The sequence below is a fragment of the Scyliorhinus torazame genome, chromosome 16 (genome assembly GCF_047496885.1).
Source record: "Scyliorhinus torazame isolate Kashiwa2021f chromosome 16, sScyTor2.1, whole genome shotgun sequence".
Taxonomy (NCBI): Eukaryota; Metazoa; Chordata; class Chondrichthyes; order Carcharhiniformes; family Scyliorhinidae; genus Scyliorhinus; species Scyliorhinus torazame.
The window spans coordinates 159,378,164-159,400,046 of record NC_092722.1 but is presented as its reverse complement, the minus strand read 5'-3'; the positions used below and the strand labels follow the sequence as shown (position 1 = coordinate 159,400,046).

Genomic DNA, 21,883 nt, shown 5'->3' with positions numbered 1-21,883 from the left:
TTTCAACGTCTGTAGATGTCTGTTACGCTCCTCCTCGTCTGAGCAGATCCTGTGTATACGGAGAGCTTGTCCATAGGGGATGGCTTCTTTAATGTGTTTAGGGTGGAAGCTGGAGAAGTGGAGCATCGTGAGGTTATCCGTGGGTTTGCGGTAAAGCGAAGTGCTGAGGTGACCGTCCTTGATGGAGACGAGTGTGTCCAAGAATGCAACTGATTTTGGAGAGTAGTCCATGGTGAGTCTGATGGTTGGATGGAACTTATTAATGTCATCGTGTAGTCGTTTCAGTGATTCTTCGCCGTGGGTCCAAAGGAAAAAAATGTCATCGATGTATCTGGTGTATAACATCGGTTGAAGGTCCTGTGCGGTGAGTAGGTCCTGTTCAAACTTGTGCATGAAGATGTTGGCGTATTGGGGTGCGAATTTGGTCCCCATGGCTGTTCCGTGCGTCTGGATGAAGAACTTGTTGTCGAAGGTGAAGACGTTGTGATCCAGAATGAAGCGGATGAGTTGCAGAATTGCGTCTGGAGATTGGCAGTTGTCGGTGTTGTGTACTGAGGCTGTTGCAGCAATGCCGTCGTCATGGGGGATGCTGGTGTAGAGTGCCGAGATGTCCATTGTGACGAGGAATGTTCCTGGTTCAACTGGTCCATGGGTGCTGAGTTTCTGTAGGAAGTCCGACGTGTCGCGACAGAAGCTGGGTGTACCTTGTACGATGGGTTTCAAGATGCCCTCGATGTAGCCAGAGAGGTTCTCACACAGGGTCCCATTGCCTGAAACGATAGGGCGGCCTGGTGTGTTGGCCTTATGTATTTTCGGGAGGCAGTAGAGATCTCCAATGCGGGGAGTACGTGGGATGAGAGCACGTAGGGTGCTCTGAAGATCTGGATCCAAGGTCTTGATCAGTCTGTTAAGTTGGCGGATGTGTTCCTTGGTCGGATCTGCGGGTAACTGTCTGTAGTGTTCTTGGTTGTTCAGTTGTCGGTATACTTCTTTGCAGTAGTCCGTTCTGTTCAGTACGACAGTGGCCCCCCCTTTGTCTGCTGGTTTGATGACGATGCTGTGGTTGGTCTTGAGAGCGCGGATGGCATTGCGTTGTGCTTGGGTGACGTCACGTTCGGGGCTGTCTTGTGAATGCGACTGATGAATCTGGCATTGACGCGACTCCTGACGGCTTGAGCATACATGTCGAGTCTAAGGCAGCGGCCTTCCGGAGGGGTCCAATTCGACTCTTTCCTCTTCGGTTGCCGCACCGCAGATCTCTCGGTCTGCTGTTCCGGTTCATTGGTAGTCTGCTTGGGTTCGCTGTTGGCCTCTTGGGGTCTGTGGAAGAATTCCCGGAGCCTCATTCGCCTGATGAATTCCTCCGTGTCTGCCACGAGACTGATGGGGTCCATTTTGGTGGTGGTGCATTGTTTGCAGCAAACTACCCAGTCTTCAGAACAGCAACCACGACACCACACAACCCTGCCATGGCAATCTCTGCAAGACGTGCCAGATCATCGACATGGATACCACTATTACACGTGAGAACACCACCCACCAGGTACGCGGTACATACTCGTGCGACTCGGCCAACGTTGTCTACCTCATACGCTGCAGGAAAGGATGTCCCGAAGCGTGGTACATTGGCGAGACCATGCAGACGCTGCGACAACGAATGAATGGACATCGCGCAACAATCACCAGGCAGGAATGTTCCCTTCCAGTCGGGGAACACTTCAGCAGTCAAGGGCATTCAGCCTCTGATCTCCGGGTAAGCGTTCTCCAAGGCGGCCTTCAGGACGCGCGACAACGCAGAATCGCCGAGCAGAAACTTATAGCCAAGTTCCGCACTCATGAGTGCGGCCTCAACCGGGACCTGGGATTCATGTCGCATTACATTCATCCCCCACCATCTGGCCTGCAAAATCCTACCAACTGTCCTGGCTTGGTACAATTCACACCTCTTTAACCTGGGGTTACCCCATCTCTGGATCTGTAAAGATTTAATCACCTGCTAATGCTCGCATTCCAAGCATTGTTTGGCATCTTTGAATTTGTCAATATATGTGTTTCTGGAACAGACCTCTTCATTCACCTGAGGAAGGAGCAGTGCTCCGAAAGCTAGTGACATCGAAACAAACCTGTTGGACTTTAACCTGGTGTTGTAAGACTTCGTACTGTGCTCACCCCAGTCCAACGCCGGCATCTCCACATCATGTTCAAACTCTAGTCACCCAAGGTTGGAATTTAACCTGGGTCCCTGGCGATGTGAGGCAGCAGTGCTAACCACTGTGCCGTCCATCGGCCTGTGTGATTTGATACCAAAACTCTCAGGGGGGTATTGCTTTGGACCAATCCATTAGTATGTTCAACTCCATCGCTGCCTCTGAGCCAGTTTCAAACCCAATCCCAGTTCTTGATGGCCAGAATGGACGCCCTCAACACGGCCAAACAGATTGAGTGTCAACCTGCAAATCCTTGCAATTATCCTTGCAATAGCAGAGGGAGGAGGGAGAGATTCCCGGTCAATTAATGTAATGGAAAGAACATTTAAGCGCACGTTGCCATAGAGACATGGAAAGTGCCTGTTACCATAGCGACGTGGGCTCCTTGGGTGAACTGGAACGCAGACCCACACACACATTCAACTCCCGCCAACAATGGGATTTCCAATTTATTCCCCCTACATTACAATAATTTAAAGTACTTCTTTGGTTGTGAAGCGTTCTGCTGAGGTGGTCTTTCTCCCAAGTACTCTCGCGTGGGCAGGAGAACTACAATACCCAGAGGCTTTTGCGAGGGGCACTAACGTCAGATCCGGGCGGGGTGACCTCTCGTGCTGTTTGACCCGGAAATGGAGCGTGAGGAGCATTGGCCGTGGGCCGTTTGGCTGGCGGTTTGGTAATTGGAACTCGCTTGCTCGCTCGCTGGGGGAGCGTCGCTAAACTGGGGTCGCTCTCTTCATTCCTTCCCCACGGGTGAGTGGTGTGTCATCGCGGCCGGGCCTGCGGCTCCCGGCCTCGGGTTGGCTTGTGGGCAGCACCGGGCGGCTTCAGTGGGTGGGTTGATAGTTGCTGCTGGTGCTCCCGGTCTGAGGAGTGAATCTGGTGCTGGGACCAGAGCCGCAGCTTTCGGCCTTTCACACCCTGACAGGCGGCTGTCCCATCCCATTTGCTCCAAGTCCGGCCGCTAGACCGTCCAAAGGACTGTTGTGCTGGAGAGCTGCCGCGCTCTCCGTCTCCACCTCACCAAAAGCACAGGCGGCATCAGCAAATAATCCCCACAAAATAGACATTCAATCCAAGGACAGTGCTGGGGAAATGGTGCGATTATTTCTGGGATATTTCTCTCGCTGGATTTACTCTGCTCAGGAAAGTGCAGGCAGGTGGTTGGTTGGTCACCGTGTTTCTTTTCTTTTTGTCCTTCAGCTGTGCGTTTTTTTCCGCCTCATGATTTATTGATTATTAGTGACATTTTAAATATTGCCGCAAATGGATATTAGAACCTGAACTACCTTGGATCCAATATCGAATTAAACATTGCCTAACCTGCAGAGTTTTCTCTTCCTCTCCTCCACCTCGCACTTTGTGTTTTTATTTCAGATTTTCATCGTCTGCAGCTGCTTTTCAGCAACTTTATGATTGTCTAAGCATTCTAAATGAAGGCCTTTAATAGAGTTACTTGTATTAAAATGTGTACCAATTCCGATTAAGGGGATTTAATTTTAGGGGGATGGTTGATAATATACGAAACAAAACAAAAAGCCCACAAGAAGTTAGGCAGCGTCTGTGGAGAGAACAGAAGAATTAACGTTTGTGTTGCAAAATCTTTATCAGACTCAGCCCTTCAGAGATGCTGCTTGACGTGATAACTTGGAGACTTGTATACAAAGGAATATAAGAACAAGAGTGGACTATTTAGCCTTTTGAGCCTGTTTTGCTCATCTGTTATCTGACTTAACTGCATATACCTGCCATTGCCCTATGTCTTACCTTAACAAATCTGTTAGTCTCTGATTTATAATTTAACAATTAAACTCTGCAGCTCATGGAAGAAGAGATCCAAACTTCTGCCACTCTTTGTGTAGAAAGGTTTCCTAACTTCACTCCTAAAAGATCTGTCTCTAATTTTTAAACTGTTCCCTAGACTTCTTGGATCTACACACCCTATTTGTTCCCCTTTACCCCCCCCCTCAAAATTTGATCAGATCATCCCTTAGCCTTCTAAATGCCAGAGCGTGGAACCCTAATTTGGGTACTCAATCCTTGTAATGTAACTAGTAATTCTAGTATTTTTTTTTTAAAATACTAGAATTACTAGTTCTGATATGTATTCTCCATGACAACACATTGACCAATCAGAGTTGACTTGTCAACTAATCACCCATTTGTTTCATGAGGAATGAATATATTTTTGTTCTCTTTACTCTTGTGAATTTATCTAGATGAGAGCAAGGTGAAAAGCTTCAATAGTATGTTTCTTTTTCAGCAATACTCAAGTTCTGTATGTCCAAGTAAATATTCTATTAAATTTGTGCTGCACTTCCTCCAAGGCCAATATGTCCTTCCTAAGATTTGGTGCTCAGAACTGAAAACAAGTTTTATATAACTGCAACATGTCTCCCAAACCCTTATATCCCAGTCCTGTAGGTATAAGGCTTGTATCCATGAAAGTTTTTGGTTTTCTTTGTATCTGTCATTTTACAATCTAATATATAAAAAACAATTCGCTTTGGACTGCCACTGTTTTTTTTGTGCAATAGAGAAGTTTATTTTGGGTCCAAAGTAAATGATCTCACGCATGCCTACATTAAAATCCATTTGTTACAGTTTTGCCCATTCACCTAATCTATTAATATCTCTGTAATTTTATATTTCTAACTCTGCTACTCGCAATGCTATCAGTGTGTGATCAGCACACTTTGATATGTCTATCTCTATCCTGTCAAGAGTCATTAATAAATATGGTGAATAGTTGTGGCCTCCAACACAGATCCCTGTGGGAAATCACTAGTCTCATCCTGCCAATTACTGTACTTGCCTATTATCCCAACCCTGTCACTTGCCACACTTTGATAGATTTTAGTGAATGGGCAAAACCATGGCAGATTGAATTCATTATGTGCAAATATGAGATCATCTACTTTACATCAAAGAAAGATCATGATTAGAGGGGCTTTATGTGCCCAAATGCACAAATCAATATGCACAAGTACAAAATTAATCAAAAAGGTTAATGGATTGTTGAACATTGTCAAGGGTTTTGGAATTCCGAAGTGAAGATGCCGTATTTCTGTTGCATGGAACTTTTGCCAGACTCCATCGGAGATACACTTCCTCCAGCCAAGAGGTAGTGGTGAGGGGGTGCAAAGGTAATGCACGGATGCATAAAACTTTATAAACCCCGCAAGAGGTACAGTTTCACCAGAATGGTGTTAAAAGGTTAAATTCTGAGGATAAGTTGCATCAGCTTGACTTGTGTTCCTTTGATCATAGGCTGAGATGTGGTCTAATTTGAAGGGTTTCAAACAATAAAGGAATTCAGTTGGGCAGACACAGGTGAATTATTTTCTGTCCAGGTGCAACCCAGAATGAGGGGACATAAAATTGGAGATCGATCATTTTGTGGATTGAGACAGCATTTTATTTTGCACATGAAGGCTGGTGGGAAGTTTGCAACATTCATTCCTGAAAAAGGCTGTGATGTAGGGCCAATTGGAAATTTTCATGAATGAGTGTCGAGAGATTTTTAATTTCAAGGGAATTGAAGGATAGTCAAGAGTCACCTCATGAGAGTTGATCTGTGAATTAACCATGATCTAATGAATGGTGGAACCAGTTTGAGTATTGAATATCTACAGTTTTCTTTCATTGGTAACACCTCGTTAGCTTGCAAGTTACAAAGTGCTCAGTTAGGGTGTGCAACACAGGCTAGGCTGATGGCTTTGTAGTTTACTAATTTGTTTTATTTTCTTGAGCCTGTAATTGAAAGTGGTATGCAGCTGTTAGACACATATCCAGCTGGGCATGTTTGTGATAAGTCTCATATATTACTCCATTGGGCACTCTGGCAATTTCATTTTGCTGGAGATATGTTTGTTACGTTAGGATCTTGTAGACGTTTGATTGGCTACTGTAGTTCTTGATGTGTTAAAACCCAATAGTCTTTAGCTCAATTGTTGAGAAACTATCATTAAAATCTTCAGGTTGAACTCCATATTTCTGTAAAATATTATAGTTTCTTGTAATTGTAAGTGATGGAGGTATTCATAATCAGTTTAAATTCCTTGCTGGATGGAGCAGTTATTCTGTAGGTGAGAAGCTACATGTTAAAATAAGTGAATGTGATAACTAGAGGAACAAAAGATAGTGATGCTTACGTGATGTGATAATGATGTGATCTGCTTATTTACAGTAAGTAAACATGGGGTGCTTGAAACGTGCTATTCTTTTTGCAGGTATGGCTTACCAATGTAAATAATTCCAGTTGTAAGGTCATGAGTAGTAGGTGTATTTGTGTAGCAGCTGCAGTGCTTGCTTCTGCAGTTTTCTGTTCCATTCATGCCAATGATTTCATCTGCCTTCTCTCAGACTGCTCTTTTGAGGAGAAACCTGCAGGTGTGAAAATGGAACTCTGCATGGTGTGGTTTACAGCAGTATGACTATCAAGTGTGATGCACTTGCGAGTTTATGTACTTATAAGGGTAGTTTATATTTGAATGTAACTTTTTTCCGCCTTTATATTTTCTGCAAAATCTACTCCATTAAACTTCATTGCATATACACGTTCGACATTTTGTAATGACACACTTTTGGCATATTGAATTCTGTGGACGTTGCACCTCTGCAATGATTAATTTTCAAATTGGAGGGCAAATAATGCAGAAATCTAGTTTACAGTATTGGTCAAACTGTAGATATGTTTGCTGACTTGTTTGTTCCTTGTACTGATATTTACCATAGTTAGCAAACAATTTGTTGGAGAAATTTCCTGTTTTTTGTATTTGATGCGTCTATCTTCATTTGCACCTAGGGTATATCTAATCAGTTAAACATCTATTGTCAATGGTTTGTTTTGACACAGGCCAGACCAGATTTCTATTTGAGCATGGTTTGTATATTTTTAATTGAGTCTATTAACAGTGTTCTTATATATGCCTTTAGATGTAACAAAACATTTTATTGCATTTTTATTCTAGCTTTACAGGGTGGCTGTGGTTAGAGAAACACGTACGCACTTGCTGAGCTCTTTCATTTTGAGTCTTTTGTTGGGCCATTGACCCTCAGTGAACATTCTGGCTGGCAAAATAAAATCAAAACTAGCTTGGACTTGTTTGAACTACTTCCTAGTGTTCAACAACTTTTGCAGTCTTGGAATATGTAACTAACACATTCAGTGAATTGTTATAGGCAGGTAATATTTTCCAGAAAAAATTAGTGCTTTTCAATAATTTGGTGGCATGCCATCTACAGCAGTGTTTTCGGGTTCTTGTGTGAATTGTGCTTATTTTCTATTAAACATCACTAATGCACATTGCCTATTGCAAATGTGTTTGCGTAGGTGTGTCTAAGTTTTTATTGTTCTTTTTTAAAAAAAAAGTGTCTTTGTCAGAAAAATTCAACCTTGAATATATTTGAAGACCGTGGGGAGGATTTTCCGGTCTCCCAGCCACGTGTTTCTTGGTGGCATGCCATTCGCTGTTGGCGGGATTCTCTCTTTCCGCCCTTTCGTCCATTGAAGCCACCCCATGCTGCTGAGAAATCCGTGGGCAGGGGTGTGCTACCAAAGGGAATCCCAACAACTGGAGAATTTCTGCCCTTGGCTCTACTGATCTCGGGTAGATCACGATCTTGGTAAAAGTAAGCTGCTAAGGAGCTGACAAGACACCATGTTTGATTGTTTTGAAGTTATGCTTTAGTAAAGCTTACTGTCCCTTTTGAAATTTTTGGTATGATGTTTTGATGAGTTTAATTGAATACAGCATTTAAAACAATCCAAATGCAATTTTAAAAATAAATATTGGCAGGGGAATCAGAATTTTGTATGTAATGCCGCGTTGTCTGGGTTTAATACATTTTTTTACTTCTGAATTTTCACAAACTAGTTCTCTTGTGATGTTCTTCAGTAAGTTAAGGATCTACCTGGTTGAAACAAAGACAAATGAGAAGAGTTTGTGAATTCAGTGCTCGTTTCAGTGGGAGGGTGCATCTGGATCTCTACAATTGATTGATTGGAGGGATTGTACATAGTAGAGCATACACACACAAATTAGCAGTTAATATAAATCCAGATAAAATATTGGGAATTTAATTGTGCCTTGGTCCAAGAGATTTGGTTAACTTGTAAAACCGAGAAATTGCTGTATTATGGGCAGCACGGTAGCATTGTGGATAGCACAATTGCTTCACAGCTCCAGGGTCCCAGGTTCGATTCCGGCTTGGATCACTGTCTGTGCGGACTCTGCACATCCTCCCCGTGTGTGCGTGGGTTTCCTCCCACAGTCCAAAGATGTGCAGGTTAGGTGGATTGGCCATGATAAATTGCCCTTGGTGTCCAAAATTACCCTTAGTGTTGGGTGGGGTTATTGGGTTATGGGGATAGGGTGTAGGTGTTGACCTTGGGTAGGGTGCTCTTTCCAAGAGCCGGTGCAGACTCGATGGGCCGAATGGCCTCCTTCTGCACTGTAAATTCTATGATCTATGATAAAGAGAATAAAGAATGCTATTTCAAGTAGAGTCCATAAGCCATGGGAACAGAATTAGGCCACTCGGTCCATCTAGTCTGCTCCGCCATTCAATCATGGCTGATATTTTTCTCATCCCCATAACCCCTGATTCCCCTTATTAATCAAGAATCTATCTATCTCTGTCTTAAAGACACTCGGTGATTTGGCCACCACAGCCTTCTGCGGCAAAGGGTTCCACAGATTCACCACCCTCTGGCTGAAGAAATTCCTCCTCATTTTGGTTTTACAGGATCGTCCCTTTAGTCTGAGATGTTGTCCTCTGGTTCTAGTTTTTCCAACAAGAGGAAACATCCTCTCCACGTCCACTCTATCCAAGCCTTGCAGTATCCTGTAAGTTTCAATAAGACTCCACCCTCATCCTTCTAAACTCTCCCGTTCCTCGTATGACAAGCTGTTCATTTCAGAGGTCATTCTTGTGAACCTCCTCTGGACCTTTCCAAGGCCAGCACATCCTTCCTTCGATACGGAGCCCAAAACTTCTCACAATACTCCAAATGGGGTCTGACCATACGGCCTTGGAAGTACATCCCTGATCTTGTATTCTAGCCCTCTCAACATGAATGCTGACATTGCATTTGCCTTCCTAACTGCCGACTGAACCTGCACGTTAACCTTCAGAGAATCGTGAACTCCCAAGTCCCTTTGTGCTTCTGATTTCCTCTGCATTTCCCCATTTAGAGAATAGTCTGTGCCTAAATTCCTCCTTCCAAAGTGCATAACCTCACACTTTCCCTCATTGTATTTCATCTGCCACTTCATTACCCACTCTTCTAGCCTGTCCAAATCCTTCTGCAGACCCCTTGCTTCTTCAATATTACCTGTCCATCTACAGATCTTTGTATCATCTGAAAATTTAGCAACAGTGTCTTCAGTTCCTCCTTCCAGATCATTTACGTATATTGTGAAAAGTTGTGGTCCCAGCACAGACCCCTGAGGCACACCACTAGTCACCGGCTGCCATCCTGAAAAAGACCACTTTATCCCCACTCTCTGCCTTCTGCCACTCAGCCAATCCTCTATCCATGCCAGGATCTTCCCCTTAACACCATGGGCCTTTAACTTATTTAACAGTCTCCTATGCGGCACCTTGTCAAAGGCCTTCTGGAAATCTAAATAAATCATGTCCACTGGTTCTCCTTTGTCTAACTTCCTTGTTGCCTCCTCAAAGAACTCTAACAGATTTGTCAGACATGACCTCTCTTTGACAAAGCCATGTTGACTCGGTCCTATTTTATCATGCACTTCCAAGTACTCCGCGATCTCAATAATGGACTCTAAAATCTTACCAATGACCGAAGTCATGCAAACGGGCCTATAATTTCCTGTCTTTGCAGTGGTGTTATATTAGCCACTTTCCAGTCCTTTGGGACCTTTCCTGCCTCCAATGATTCCTGAAAGATCACCACCAATGCCTCCACAATCTTCTCCGCTATCTCTTTTAGAACCTTGGGATGTAGTCCATCCGGTCCAGGTGACTATCCACCTTCAGACCTTTCAGTTTTCCCAAACCTTTCTCCTTAGTGATGGCCACTGCACTCACCTCTGCCCCCAGATACTTCTGGAACTCTGGCATCCCACTGGTGTCTTCCACCGTGAAGACTGATGCTATGTAACTATTCAGTTCGTCTGCCATTTCTTTGTTTCCTATTATTACTTCTCCAGCCACGTTTTCCCTGATCCAATGTCTGTTTTTGCCTCTCTTACCTTTTATATATTGAAAAAACTCTTCCTACCTTCTTTTATATTACTCGCTAGCTTGCACTCACATTTCACCTTCTCTCCCCTTATTCCCAATCTTCTGGCTTCCCACTAATTCTCGCCACTTTGTATGCTTTTTCTTTTTCTTTTATGCTGTCCTTGACTTCCCTCGTCAACCATGGATGCCTTGTTCTGCCCAGAGCATGATTCCTCCTCCTTGGGATGAATTTCTGCTGTGCCTTCCGAGTAACACCTAAAAACCCCTGTCTTTGCTGATCCATTGTCTTCCCTGCTAGGCTCCTTTTCCAATCAACTCTGGTCTGATCGTCCCTCATGTCTTTGTAGTTACCCTTATTTAATTGTAATATTGTTACATCTGACTCCAGCTTCTCCCCCTCAAACTGGAGGGTAAATTCTATCATTGTGGTCACTGCTCCCGAAGGGTTCCTTCACCGTAAGATCCCGAATCAAGGCTGCCTCATTACACAATACCAAATCCAGAATTGCCTGTTCCCTAGTGGGCTCTACCACAAGCTGCTTCAAAAAAACAACTCTTAAACATTCTACAAATTCCTTTTCTTGGGATCTACTACCAATCTGATTTTCCTAGTCCACCTACATATTGAAGTCCCCCAAGATTATTGTGATATTGCCTTTTTTACATGCTTTCTCTATCTCCTGATTTATTTCCTGTCCCACATCCTGACTACTGCTAGGGGAACTGTACATAACTCCCATCGGTGTCTTTTTACATTTGCGATTCCTCAGCTCGACCCACAGAGTCCTTTCCTCCGAACATGTAATACATTACAAATGAATTGTGTTTAAAAAGGCACAATAAGGAATGGAAGGAAATAACCCCACAATGGAACATGCAGGAAAAGGGAAAGGCCTCTTTAACCATCTACTGTTCTATGCTTCACTCCGGTTCAAAAGGTGTTGACTCCTTACAGAATTGTTGTGCCACATGTTGTTACCCTCTATTTTTCTTGCTCCTTTTAAAATGTTTCTCCATCGAATCCCTACAGCGCAGAAGGAGGATATCCAGCCCATTGAGTCTGCACCGAACTACCTATTTACACTCTCCCCGCCCTTTCCCTGTAACCTCATAACCTAACCTGCACATCCTTGGGCACAAAGGGGCAATTTAGCATGGCCAATCCACATAGCCTGTACATCTTTGGACTGTGGGAGGACACCGGAGGAAACCAATGCAGACACGGGGAGAAGGTATAAATTTAACACAATTTAGCCTTGTGAATTTCCCACTTCTTTCACACTTCCATTCATGTCATGCTGCCAGCATTCTAGGTCCTGAGCTCTAGAATTTGCTCCTTAAAATCTCCACCTTTTACGCCCCCACCCCATCTTTTAAAAGCCTACCCCTTCAGTCAAACTTTTGCCCGCCCATTGACTCGGTACTTATTGTTGCCTGTATAGCTCCTGCAAAATGTGTTGAGATTTTTAAAAAATTCATTCTTGGGATGTGGTCATCGCAGGCTGGGTCAGCATTTGTTGCCCATCCCTAATTACCCTTACAGTGAGTGGTTTACTAGGCCAGTTCAGTGGGGGCAGTTAAGAATCAACCGCATTCATGTGTGGGTCTGGAGTTATGTGGGGTTAGTACGGCAGATTTGCTTCGTGAGCCAGATGGGTTTTTATGACAATCGGCAATGATTTCATGGTCATCAGTAGATGTTTAATTCCAGATTTTTATTGAATTCAAATTTCACTATCTGCCATGGTGGGATTCGAACCTGGGATCCCAAATCACTACCCTGGATTGCTAGTCCAGTGTCTACACCACCGTCTCCCCCACATTAAAGGTGCTTTTATAAATGGGAGTCGTTGTTACAGACTGAAAGTTAAGTTTGAGAGAGTTCTGGAATAGACTATGTGCCCCAAAAGTAAATGTTTGCTGTGCCTACAAGGTCCCTAGTCAAAAGATGTTATAAAACCTGAAGAAAATTAATATGTGACACGTAGACAAGTAAAGCATACTCTGACTAAATGAATAACTATTTGATTCCTGGCTTTAACTGGAAAATGACAAAACAACACCAGAACAAAACACTGAACGTATATTTTTGAGTGGAGGTGTTGCAGAAAATAAAACTGGAGACCTAATGCAGAATATACAAATGACTATAAAATCACTTTTATGACAGTGCCATACTATCCCAAATCAGTTTCAGCTTCCTTTATATCGGATTGCTTATTTTAATAATCTTTATTGTCACAAGTAGGCTTACATTAACACTGCAATGAACTTACTGTGAAAAGCCCCTAGTCGCCACATTCCAGCGCCTGTTCGGGTAGAGGGAGAATTCAGAATGTCCAAATTACCGAAGAGCACGTCCTTTGGCACTTGTGGGAGGAAACTGGGTTACCCAGAGGAAACCCACAGACACGGGGAGAACGTGCAGACTCCGCACAGACAGTGACCCAAGCCCGGAATCGAACCAGGGACCCTGGAGCTGTGAAGTAACAGTGCTATTTTGATAGATTGCAGAGGATTTGACCCATAACTGCTGCAGTATTTAGCCAATAACCATGCAACAAGTTCCACTTACAGTGGGAGTAGAATGCTTTAGCTGCTGGTATTAGGAAAATAAAGATTTTAAGGGATTTATATTTGTATTGGTTAACATTACAAATAACGTATAGTTCTAATAAGGTTTAATTTAACATTTCTGTGCATGGAAGAGTAAAACCTGTAGTTGAGTTCAAACTGGACAATGGTGTTTGTATGTTTGGAGGTTGGTTTAGTTCCAACTCGGCCCTCGAAGCACAATAGAATCTATGCTGTGAATAGTATCTGCTCTGCCTTTTGACTCGGATCTGGTGTGTCTCCCTTGTGGGGAACGTGAATTGGATTCAATTGGAGTTGGTTTTTGGGGCGGGCAGGGGGCTGGATTGGGGTTTCGCCTCTGTCCACACTCTGGGCTCTGGCTTTGTAACTCAGAAAAAGTAATAGTAAATAAACCAGCAGTGGTTACTTGTGAGATGCCAGAAATCTAAAGTCCAACCAGTTAAGGAAACTAGAGAAATTGGTAAGTTTCCAAGCAGTTGGAGTTAACTGGGAGCCAGAACAAATTACTATTCAGCGAAGTCAGAGTTGAAGAGGCATTGGATCGTGAGAGGCCAGAAAGATATTGACAAATTAGTAGTGCTAATGTTTGTGAGTAATGACTACAGTTTGGGAAACATTATTTGAAATCATTCTAGAAATCAGTGACTGGACCTCAGGAGTTTGTGTAAAAGCCTTTAAGATATCTGAAGGCAAGGTGTAAAACCTGAAAGCGAAACTTTGCTGGAAGAAGCCGAGGGAAAGCATAACCTTTGCCTCAATTATTTTGGGGCAATGTTGCAATACCCTTGTTGAAACTGTAAACCAAATTCACCAAACTACCCTCCAATGAAGAAATCCTTTTCCATTATTCATAAAATTAAAGAAGCTACAGAAATGTTAAATTACTTGCATTCCTTGCTGTACTGCTTTCAAGTCTAAGGTGATCTCAACACTAGCTGCTGGTAATTGTCCTCTTATCATTTTCAGCTCCTGCCAACTCATCTTTTATTGCCTCATTAGAATCCTCTTTTTGCCTTGTACCATTACCCCTTTTCTCATTCAATCATTACTGCCTTTCAATTTATCACAGACCTTTCCTTTTGTCCTTCCTTTCCCTCCCTCTGTACTTGCTCAAAACCTGCTACACTTTAAACTCTTTCTTTCAATGGTTCTGATGAAAATACATCAACCTTGAATGTTACTGTTTTTCTCTCTGCAGATGAAACTCATTAAAATAATTAAATAATTTTCTATTTTGTGATTAACACCCACCTCCATGGGGGAGTTCCATATTACCATACAGATGTGGCACAAAGTTCACTATTTTATTTTACGAGTGACTACTCAGGCATAATTAAATTTGGTCAACCCCAACCAATCTAATCTCTGACTATTCCGCATTGAAACATTGCAATATGATCTGATATTATAATTAACTGCAGAAATATTTTTTGGATCCACATTCTCCTACTGTGTATTGGCAGAACACAGTTAGTTAGATATCTCATAATGCATAGAATGTTGGTTTTAAAGGAAACTTTTATTGAAGGTATTGCTACCATTTGTCAATTTAGAACTTCAATATACTCTGTTGTATATTAGAGCCCTAAACACTTAACTGCTCGTTCAATGCTACCATTTTATTTGAGGAATGTGGGCAATGCTGCCAAACTGCATTTATTGCCCATCTTCAGTTGCCTTGAGGAAGGCGTGGACCTTCTTGAACTGCTGTAATCCTTGTGATGGTGTTTTCACAGGATAACAGGAACATGAAGTTTAGATTTGAATTACCTCATAAAACAATTGTGGCAATATATCAAGTACCTTGTTTATGAACTTGAATTATTGTACTTCAATTTCTCTGTCCATTTGCAAGTGCATTTTGGCATCTGTTCTGGCCGCACAGCCTTTCTTGCCTTTTCCTCTTAGTTGTTTACAGATTCATTTCACACTCTCTTCCTTTCACTTGCCTATGCCTGACCATCTCTCTTTTCCCCCTACCCCCCAACCTCCTTGAACACAGTGCCTCCTTTGATCCTTTTACCTGGTACTATTCTTCTCTCCTGCATTCTTGAATTAACCTTCTTCCCCTCTTGGCATTCTTCATGTTCCTACTGATTCCTGTAAAGCAATAAGTCAAATGGTCTCATCAGTTAATAGCCATTATTATGCCCTAGTCATTCTATATGGGTGTATCAACTTCTCTAATTTTCCCATCCCGCTCATTACTTCCAACACCACTCTCTCTGACTGTGCCAGTAGTGTAAGAGAATCATTTTCCATGTAGCTCTCCAGAATATTTGCTTCTGTGTGGTAAAGGTCCTTGACACCTTTGAACTCCCAGAGAATGAAACTGTTGACTCTGCTTGCTTTTTACTTCCCTTTGTCCCACCATTGATGGCAGTCATGCGCTCAAACTCCCTAAATTTCAGCAATTGTCTTGTTTCTTGGGTATTTTGAAAATAAAAGTCTTCGCATAAACCTGATCATACCATTGTCAAATTAATGAATTGTGATGTAGTTCTGGGTAGTAGAGCTTGATAACAGGAATTCATTTGATTTGTTGCTGTTCTTTGATATTATTCCCAGGCTTTAAAGCACACAAATTACCTGGGGCAATGATGTGAGCAAATCGTATCATGGGATTGATTTAAGGGCATTTAGAAAGCATGAAGAAGATAAATGAATACTGAATTGTATGCTAATTCTCTTCAATCACTTGCTAGAATACCATAACAAATTCAGAAAAGTGAATAAACTGCTTTTCCTCTTTCAGATTGCCTCTACATTCTTGACCAATTAGTAAAACCAAATACTTTGTGCAATGATGCAGCATTATCAATTAGGAACAAAGGTGGTATTGAGATTTCTTAAGTGGAATTTACAGCATTGAAAAACAGCCATTTCACTCAACTTGTCTATGCTGCTATTTATGGTGCACATGAGCCTCCTCCACTGGATCCTAACAGCATATCCATCCATTCATTTTTCCTTCCATGTGCTTAACTAGTTTCCTCTTATCTACATCTGTACAAATGAACATAAAAACATTTATCCACATTGTCTCAATGTATCTGAGAATGATTTGTTTATGACCTATTGCCTTTAATGCCCATTGGCATTCTAGAGCATAGGAGGAAGTAGCTAAAATACTGAAGATTGAGATCAATGGTCAAAATTAAATTATATCTGGGTTTATTGGCACAGTTGCTGGCTTCCATGAGTAACAATGGAGAATGATTAATAATGATTGTGAATATACAAGCTATTTCTTTCTAAAATATGAACAGAAGTTGCCACAACGGACTGAATGACCCCTTTGGTGCTGTATGATTATTTCATTCTATAAGTAAAACAACATATTGTAGATGATTGTTCTCTTCTCCTCTCTTCTCCCCCCCCCCCCCCCCCCCCCACCCCACCTCTCGCGCTGATGTGCAATGTGAGGGCATCACAAATCCCAGAAGGAATAGTCACCCTGACCGTATACTTTAATTACCCTCAAAAAATCTAAATCTATCTATTTTCCTCAACTCTTGAGAATTCACTCAGGACGTCCCATATGTTTTAACAATATGAGCCAAGTCCAGCAAAGGACTTGTAGTTTACTTTTGGGAGCCCTTCTAGTTTAGATTAGAATTTTTGGGGTCCAACTGTTTCTTCTGCTTTTTTGGAGAGAAAAACAAACTTTGCAAACTAGTTTGCTATGATCTAGGCACACTACTGCTAAACTCCGCTTTGCTGAGCAAAATATTGATTTCACCCTGCGACTAGTTCTGCAGCTCTCAGGCCCTCGGTGCAGCTAAATGCCTATTGGTTTCTTCTTATCCAATTCTTTACTTTTCATTTCATTCCAACTTCCTAACAATGCTGTGCAAGGCTGAAAGATTTGATATTTATCAGACCTTTATTTACAAAAACAAATAATGGCAACAACTTGAATTTATGCACCACCTGTCCCTATCTCAGGCCATCCTAAAGCATTTTGCAGCTCATTAAGTACTTTTGAAGTGTATTCACTGTAGGAAATTTGGCAACCAGTTTGCACACAGCAAGCTTCCAGTCATGTGATGATGAACAATGAATCTGTTTTTCAAATAGTACCATGAAATTGTTTACATCCAGTGAGTGGGCGGATGGGACCTTGGTTTAATGTTTCACCTGAAAGATCACAAACACAATACTGCATTGGCGTATAGACCTATATTTTTGTGCTCCTACTTCTGGAGTGGGACTTGAATCCACAATCAGATTTGTATGTCCCCACTGAGAGGGAGCTGGCTCTAGAATTTGGAAGTAAAAGAAACTAGAATATGAACTTCATGCTATTATATTATCATGCAAATGTGCTCCAATGCGAGATATAAATGTTTCACCAAAAAAAAATCACGAAGCCCACGAATATATTGTTTTCTGTTGGATATGATTTTGAGTACCTTAGGAAGGTTCTGAAGATATTATTATAAACATATTGTAGATGCTAGGAAAAATGCATGCCTGGTGAATGCTTTTTCAAAATTCATTTATTGGGATGTGGGCGTTGCTGGTTAAGCCAGCATATATTGCCCATCCCTAGTTGCCCTTCAGAAGGTGGTGGTGAGTTGCCTTCTTGAACCGCTCCAGTCCTTAAGGTGTAGGTACACCCACTATGCTATTAGTGAGGGATTCCAGACTGTTGCCCCAGCGACGAAGGGAGTTCTAGGCTGTTGCCTCAGCAACAGAGAAGGAGCGGCGATATATTTCCAAGTCAGGGTAGTGAGTGACTTGGAGGGAAACCTCCAGATGGTGGGATTCCCAGGTTTCTGCTGCTCTTGTTCTTCTATATGGTAGTGGTTGTGGGTTTGGAAGGTGTTATCTAAGGAACCTTGGTGAGGTACTACAGTGCATCTTGTAGATGGTACACACTGTTAGGCAGTGGTGGAGGGTTTAAATGTTTGTGAAAGGGGGAGTAATCAAGCGGGCTGCTTTGTCCTGGATAGTGTCTGCTTCTTGAGTGTTGTTGTAGAGTATTCTGTTACACTCCTAACTTGTGCCTTGTAGATGGTGGACACTCTTTTTGTGGAGAGAGAGGGGGGGGGGGGGGAGGAAAGGAAAGAGAGAGAGAGAGAGAGCGAGAGAGAGACAGGAGGTGAGTTACTTGCTGTAGAATTCCCAGCCTTTGACCTGTACTGTAAACAGCTTTTCAGGATTTAGTGGTTTTAGTGGATATTAGTATTTTAATATTGAGGTGTTCTTGGCTGCCCGAAGATCTGTTTGGTATGCTTTGTTTATTGTTATCTACATTCTTGCATGTTAAATTTAAATCCTTAAGTTACTACCAAGTTGTTTTAACATGAATTGAAATTTTCATTTTACCCTTGCAGACTAAAATTATTGAAATTTCTAAACATTTGTCTGGAAGCTATATTTTCTGCTGACTGCAGTATGCAGGTTATTTCCATTCACTACGCCAAAAACAGAACATCACTATCTCCACTCAAGTAATTGATGCAGACTTGTTTTTGGAGGGCCTATAACACTCTCTTTTTTCTTGCTATATTTGTGATGATATTTAACAAACAAATATTTTGATAAAGTGTGTTGTATAAACAGACTAAGAAAACACCTTCAAGATTCATTTAAATTATTTTCAGAATAAATCAACTGAACTCCAAGTGTCAAAACAAAGTTATTTTGGGAAGAGGAAAAAAGATCTTCCTTACCTTGTTGGTCACATTCCAAATCAGTTATTCCCACTGGGGGAAGTTTGTGCACCTTGTGGTTTAATTGCACATGCAGTATTGTTACTCCAGGTTTCCTTCATTCCTGACTGCTGCTTCCAGTGCTATATATAGTCCAGTCATGCTGACTTTCTTGACTATTTAAATACAATAGGTTTTCTGTGTGGAAAATGGGTGAATATTCAAACAATACATCTTGGAAATAGTTTAAACTTTGGGACAGTAGTGTAAAATTAGTGTTATTGGGTTGCCTGCTGGACATGCATCCTACCTTCCATTGGCTTCAATGTAAAGGAATTTTGGACATGATGTATCATGGGCAGCCTTTACAATAGCTGTGGCACAAAGCATGTGAAAATTTAAAAGAACTTGGGGTTAATTTTAATACAATATGAAGTGTAACTCAATAATTACCCAAATATAAATCAGTGAGTCCTCATACGTTACAGTACACTAGATGATTTAAGCAAGCAGAAAATTTATTTTCCTTAGATGCAGTGCAATCAGCTTGCCAAATCCAAATAATGGCACTAGAGTTACTGCACGCAGCTGCCTTTTATAAAACTTTCAGCTTCCTCTGTAATACATGTCTATCTGTGCATCTTTCTGTTCTACTTCTGTTGAGTAGGATAACAGTAAGCTTTTGATCTGTAGTACAAAGCAAAATCAAGCATTCATGTGGTGCCTCTTGAAGTGCCGTGGGAGTTTTTTTTAAAAGTTGAAATTTAAAAAAAAAAAGGCAAGCTGAGCCAACAAAGGAGGCATTTGCAGTAATGGTGGGGAAAATAGCTTGGCCAAAGAGAGGTTTTGAGGCCACCTATACTGAACTTCCTGTTTAAACTCTACGTGTCTCACTGAGGATTCTTCAATCTGATAGTTTGAAGAGACACTGTTCATAGGATCATAGAACCTACAGTGCAGAAGGAGGCCACTCGGCCCATCAAGTCCGCACCGGCCCCTGGAAAGGGCACCCCACCCAAGCCCACACCTCTACCTTATTCCCGTAACTCCACTTGGCCTATTTTGGACACTAAGAGCAATTTAGCATAGTCAATTCACCTAACCTGCACATCTTTAGACTGTGGGAGGAAACCCACGCAGACACAGGGAGAACACAGACAGTGAACCAAGCTGGGAATTGAACCTGGGACCCTGGAGCTGTGAAACAACTGTGCTAACCACTGTGCTACCGTGCCGTCCTGTTGCTTGCCCTGCTAATTTAGGTCCCACATCCCCTGTAGATAGAGCCATGCTGAAATAGTTATCGACTTACCTCGCAGGTAAGGATCCTCTAGCTTCAAGTAAATGGAATATTGCGCACAATTCTGGTCGCCGCACTACCGGAAGGATATGGAGGCTTTGGAGTGGGTGCATAGGAGGTTTACCAGGCAGCTGACTGCTCTGGAGGGTGTTAGCTATGTGGAGAGGCTGAATAGACTTGAACTGTTTTGATTAGAACGATGGAGATTGAGGAGTGACCTGATAAATGTCTAAAAGATTGAGGATGGCTAGAATGGATGGGCAGGGACTCTTTCCTAGGGTGGAGGGGTCAATCACCAGTGGGCATAGGTTTAAGGTCAATGGGGCAAAGTTTAGAGGAGATGTGTGAGGCAGGTTTTTATACAGGCGATGCTTGGAACGCCTTGCCAGGGGAGGTTGTGGAAGCAGAAACATTAATGGCGTTCAAAAGGTATTTCGACAAATACAAGGATAGAATGGGCATAGAGCGATACAGCACAAGGAAGTGCTGAGGGTTTGGCCAAGGGTGGTATCGTGGCTCGTACAGGCTTGGAGGGCGAAAGGGCCTGTTCCTGTGCTGTATTGTTCTTTGTTCTTAATCATAATGATAGAATTTCACATTCAGTTTGAGGGTGGGAAATGAGTCGGGAACTTGTGTCCTTAACTTAGGTAATGGCAATTGCAAGGATATGGAGACTGAGTTGGCTGAAGTGGAATGAGGAAATAGGTTAAAAGATAATATGGTAAAGGAGGAGTGGCAGATGTTTAATGAGATATTTCAGAACTCTCAACAAAGATACATTCCATTGTGAACGAAAGACATTACGAGAAGGAGGACTTGTGGTGACGGGGATGTGCAGAGCAGTCACACATAAGCTCTCTGGGAAACAATAAAATAGGCCCTTTTGGACGAATTTAGCCTGAGAATTTTGACTTATTCTACACTTAAAACAGAAAAGGAAGCTAAGAAGAACAATATGCCAGCAAGTGGAAACTCAAGAGGCAGGAGGGAAGCCAGAAGTGGTGGAAAAGGGCAGGAGCACCGAGCAAGTCAGTAGACCCACGGGATGAGGTCCCCGGCCACCCCTGAGAGAGGGAGACCGTTGACCCGAACACGCCTCCCCCCAGCGTTGGAAGACATTCCTTTTTTAAAAATAAATGTTTTATTAAAGCTTTTCCAACCAACGTTTTTACATAACCAGAATAGAAGTACAAATAATAATAAAAATAAACAAGAATTATTAAACAAAACAAGGTGGGTGTTGTCTTCATATAAAACTTACATTATATCAACAGTCGTCTTCCCCCCCCCCCCCCCCAAAGGATGCTGCTGCTGCTGACAATTACTGCTTCCCTAGAAAGTCAAGGAAAGGTTGCCACCACCAGGAGAACCCCATCAAGGACCCTCTCAAGGCAAACTTTATTCGCTCCAGGCTGACGAACCCCGTCATATCCGCTAACCCAGGTCTCCACACTCGGGGGTTTCGAGTCCCTCCACATTAACAAGATCCGTCTCCGGGTTACCAGGGAGGCAAAGGCCAGTACCTTGGCCTCTTTCGCTTCCTGCACTCCTCGATCCTCCGACACCCCAAATATCCCTACTGTTTCACCCAAAATCCTAGACATCACCCTCGCAAATCCCTGCCAGAATTCTTTAAGCGCCGGGCATGCCCAAAACATATGGGCATGGTTTGCTGGACAACCTACACATCTCGGGTGCCTATCCTCCACCCCAAAAAACGTACTCATTTTTGCCGCTGTTATATGTGCCTGATGCACCACCTTAAACTGAATTAAGCTGAGCCTGGCACATGATGAGGAGGAGTTCACCCTGCCCAGGGCGTCGGCCCACAAGCCCTCATCCAGCTCCTCACCCAGCTCCTTCTCCCACTTGCCCTTCAACTCCTCCACTGAGGCTTCCTCCAC

At 42.6% G+C, this 21,883-nt stretch overlaps 1 protein-coding gene across 9 annotated transcripts in view; it reads left to right on the top strand.

The window, feature by feature from the left end:
* Positions 1 to 2,829: 2,829 nt before the first annotated feature.
* The window catches only part of LOC140393171 (pleckstrin homology domain-containing family A member 1-like), a 123,597-nt gene continuing 104,543 nt past the window's right edge, over positions 2,830 to 21,883 (top strand). For all 9 annotated transcript variants that reach the window (XM_072479301.1, XM_072479303.1, XM_072479299.1 and 6 more), the window contains exon 1: positions 2,830 to 2,960. The gene's annotated coding sequence lies outside the window, so the exon portion shown is untranslated. The remainder of the gene's footprint in view (positions 2,961 to 21,883) is intronic.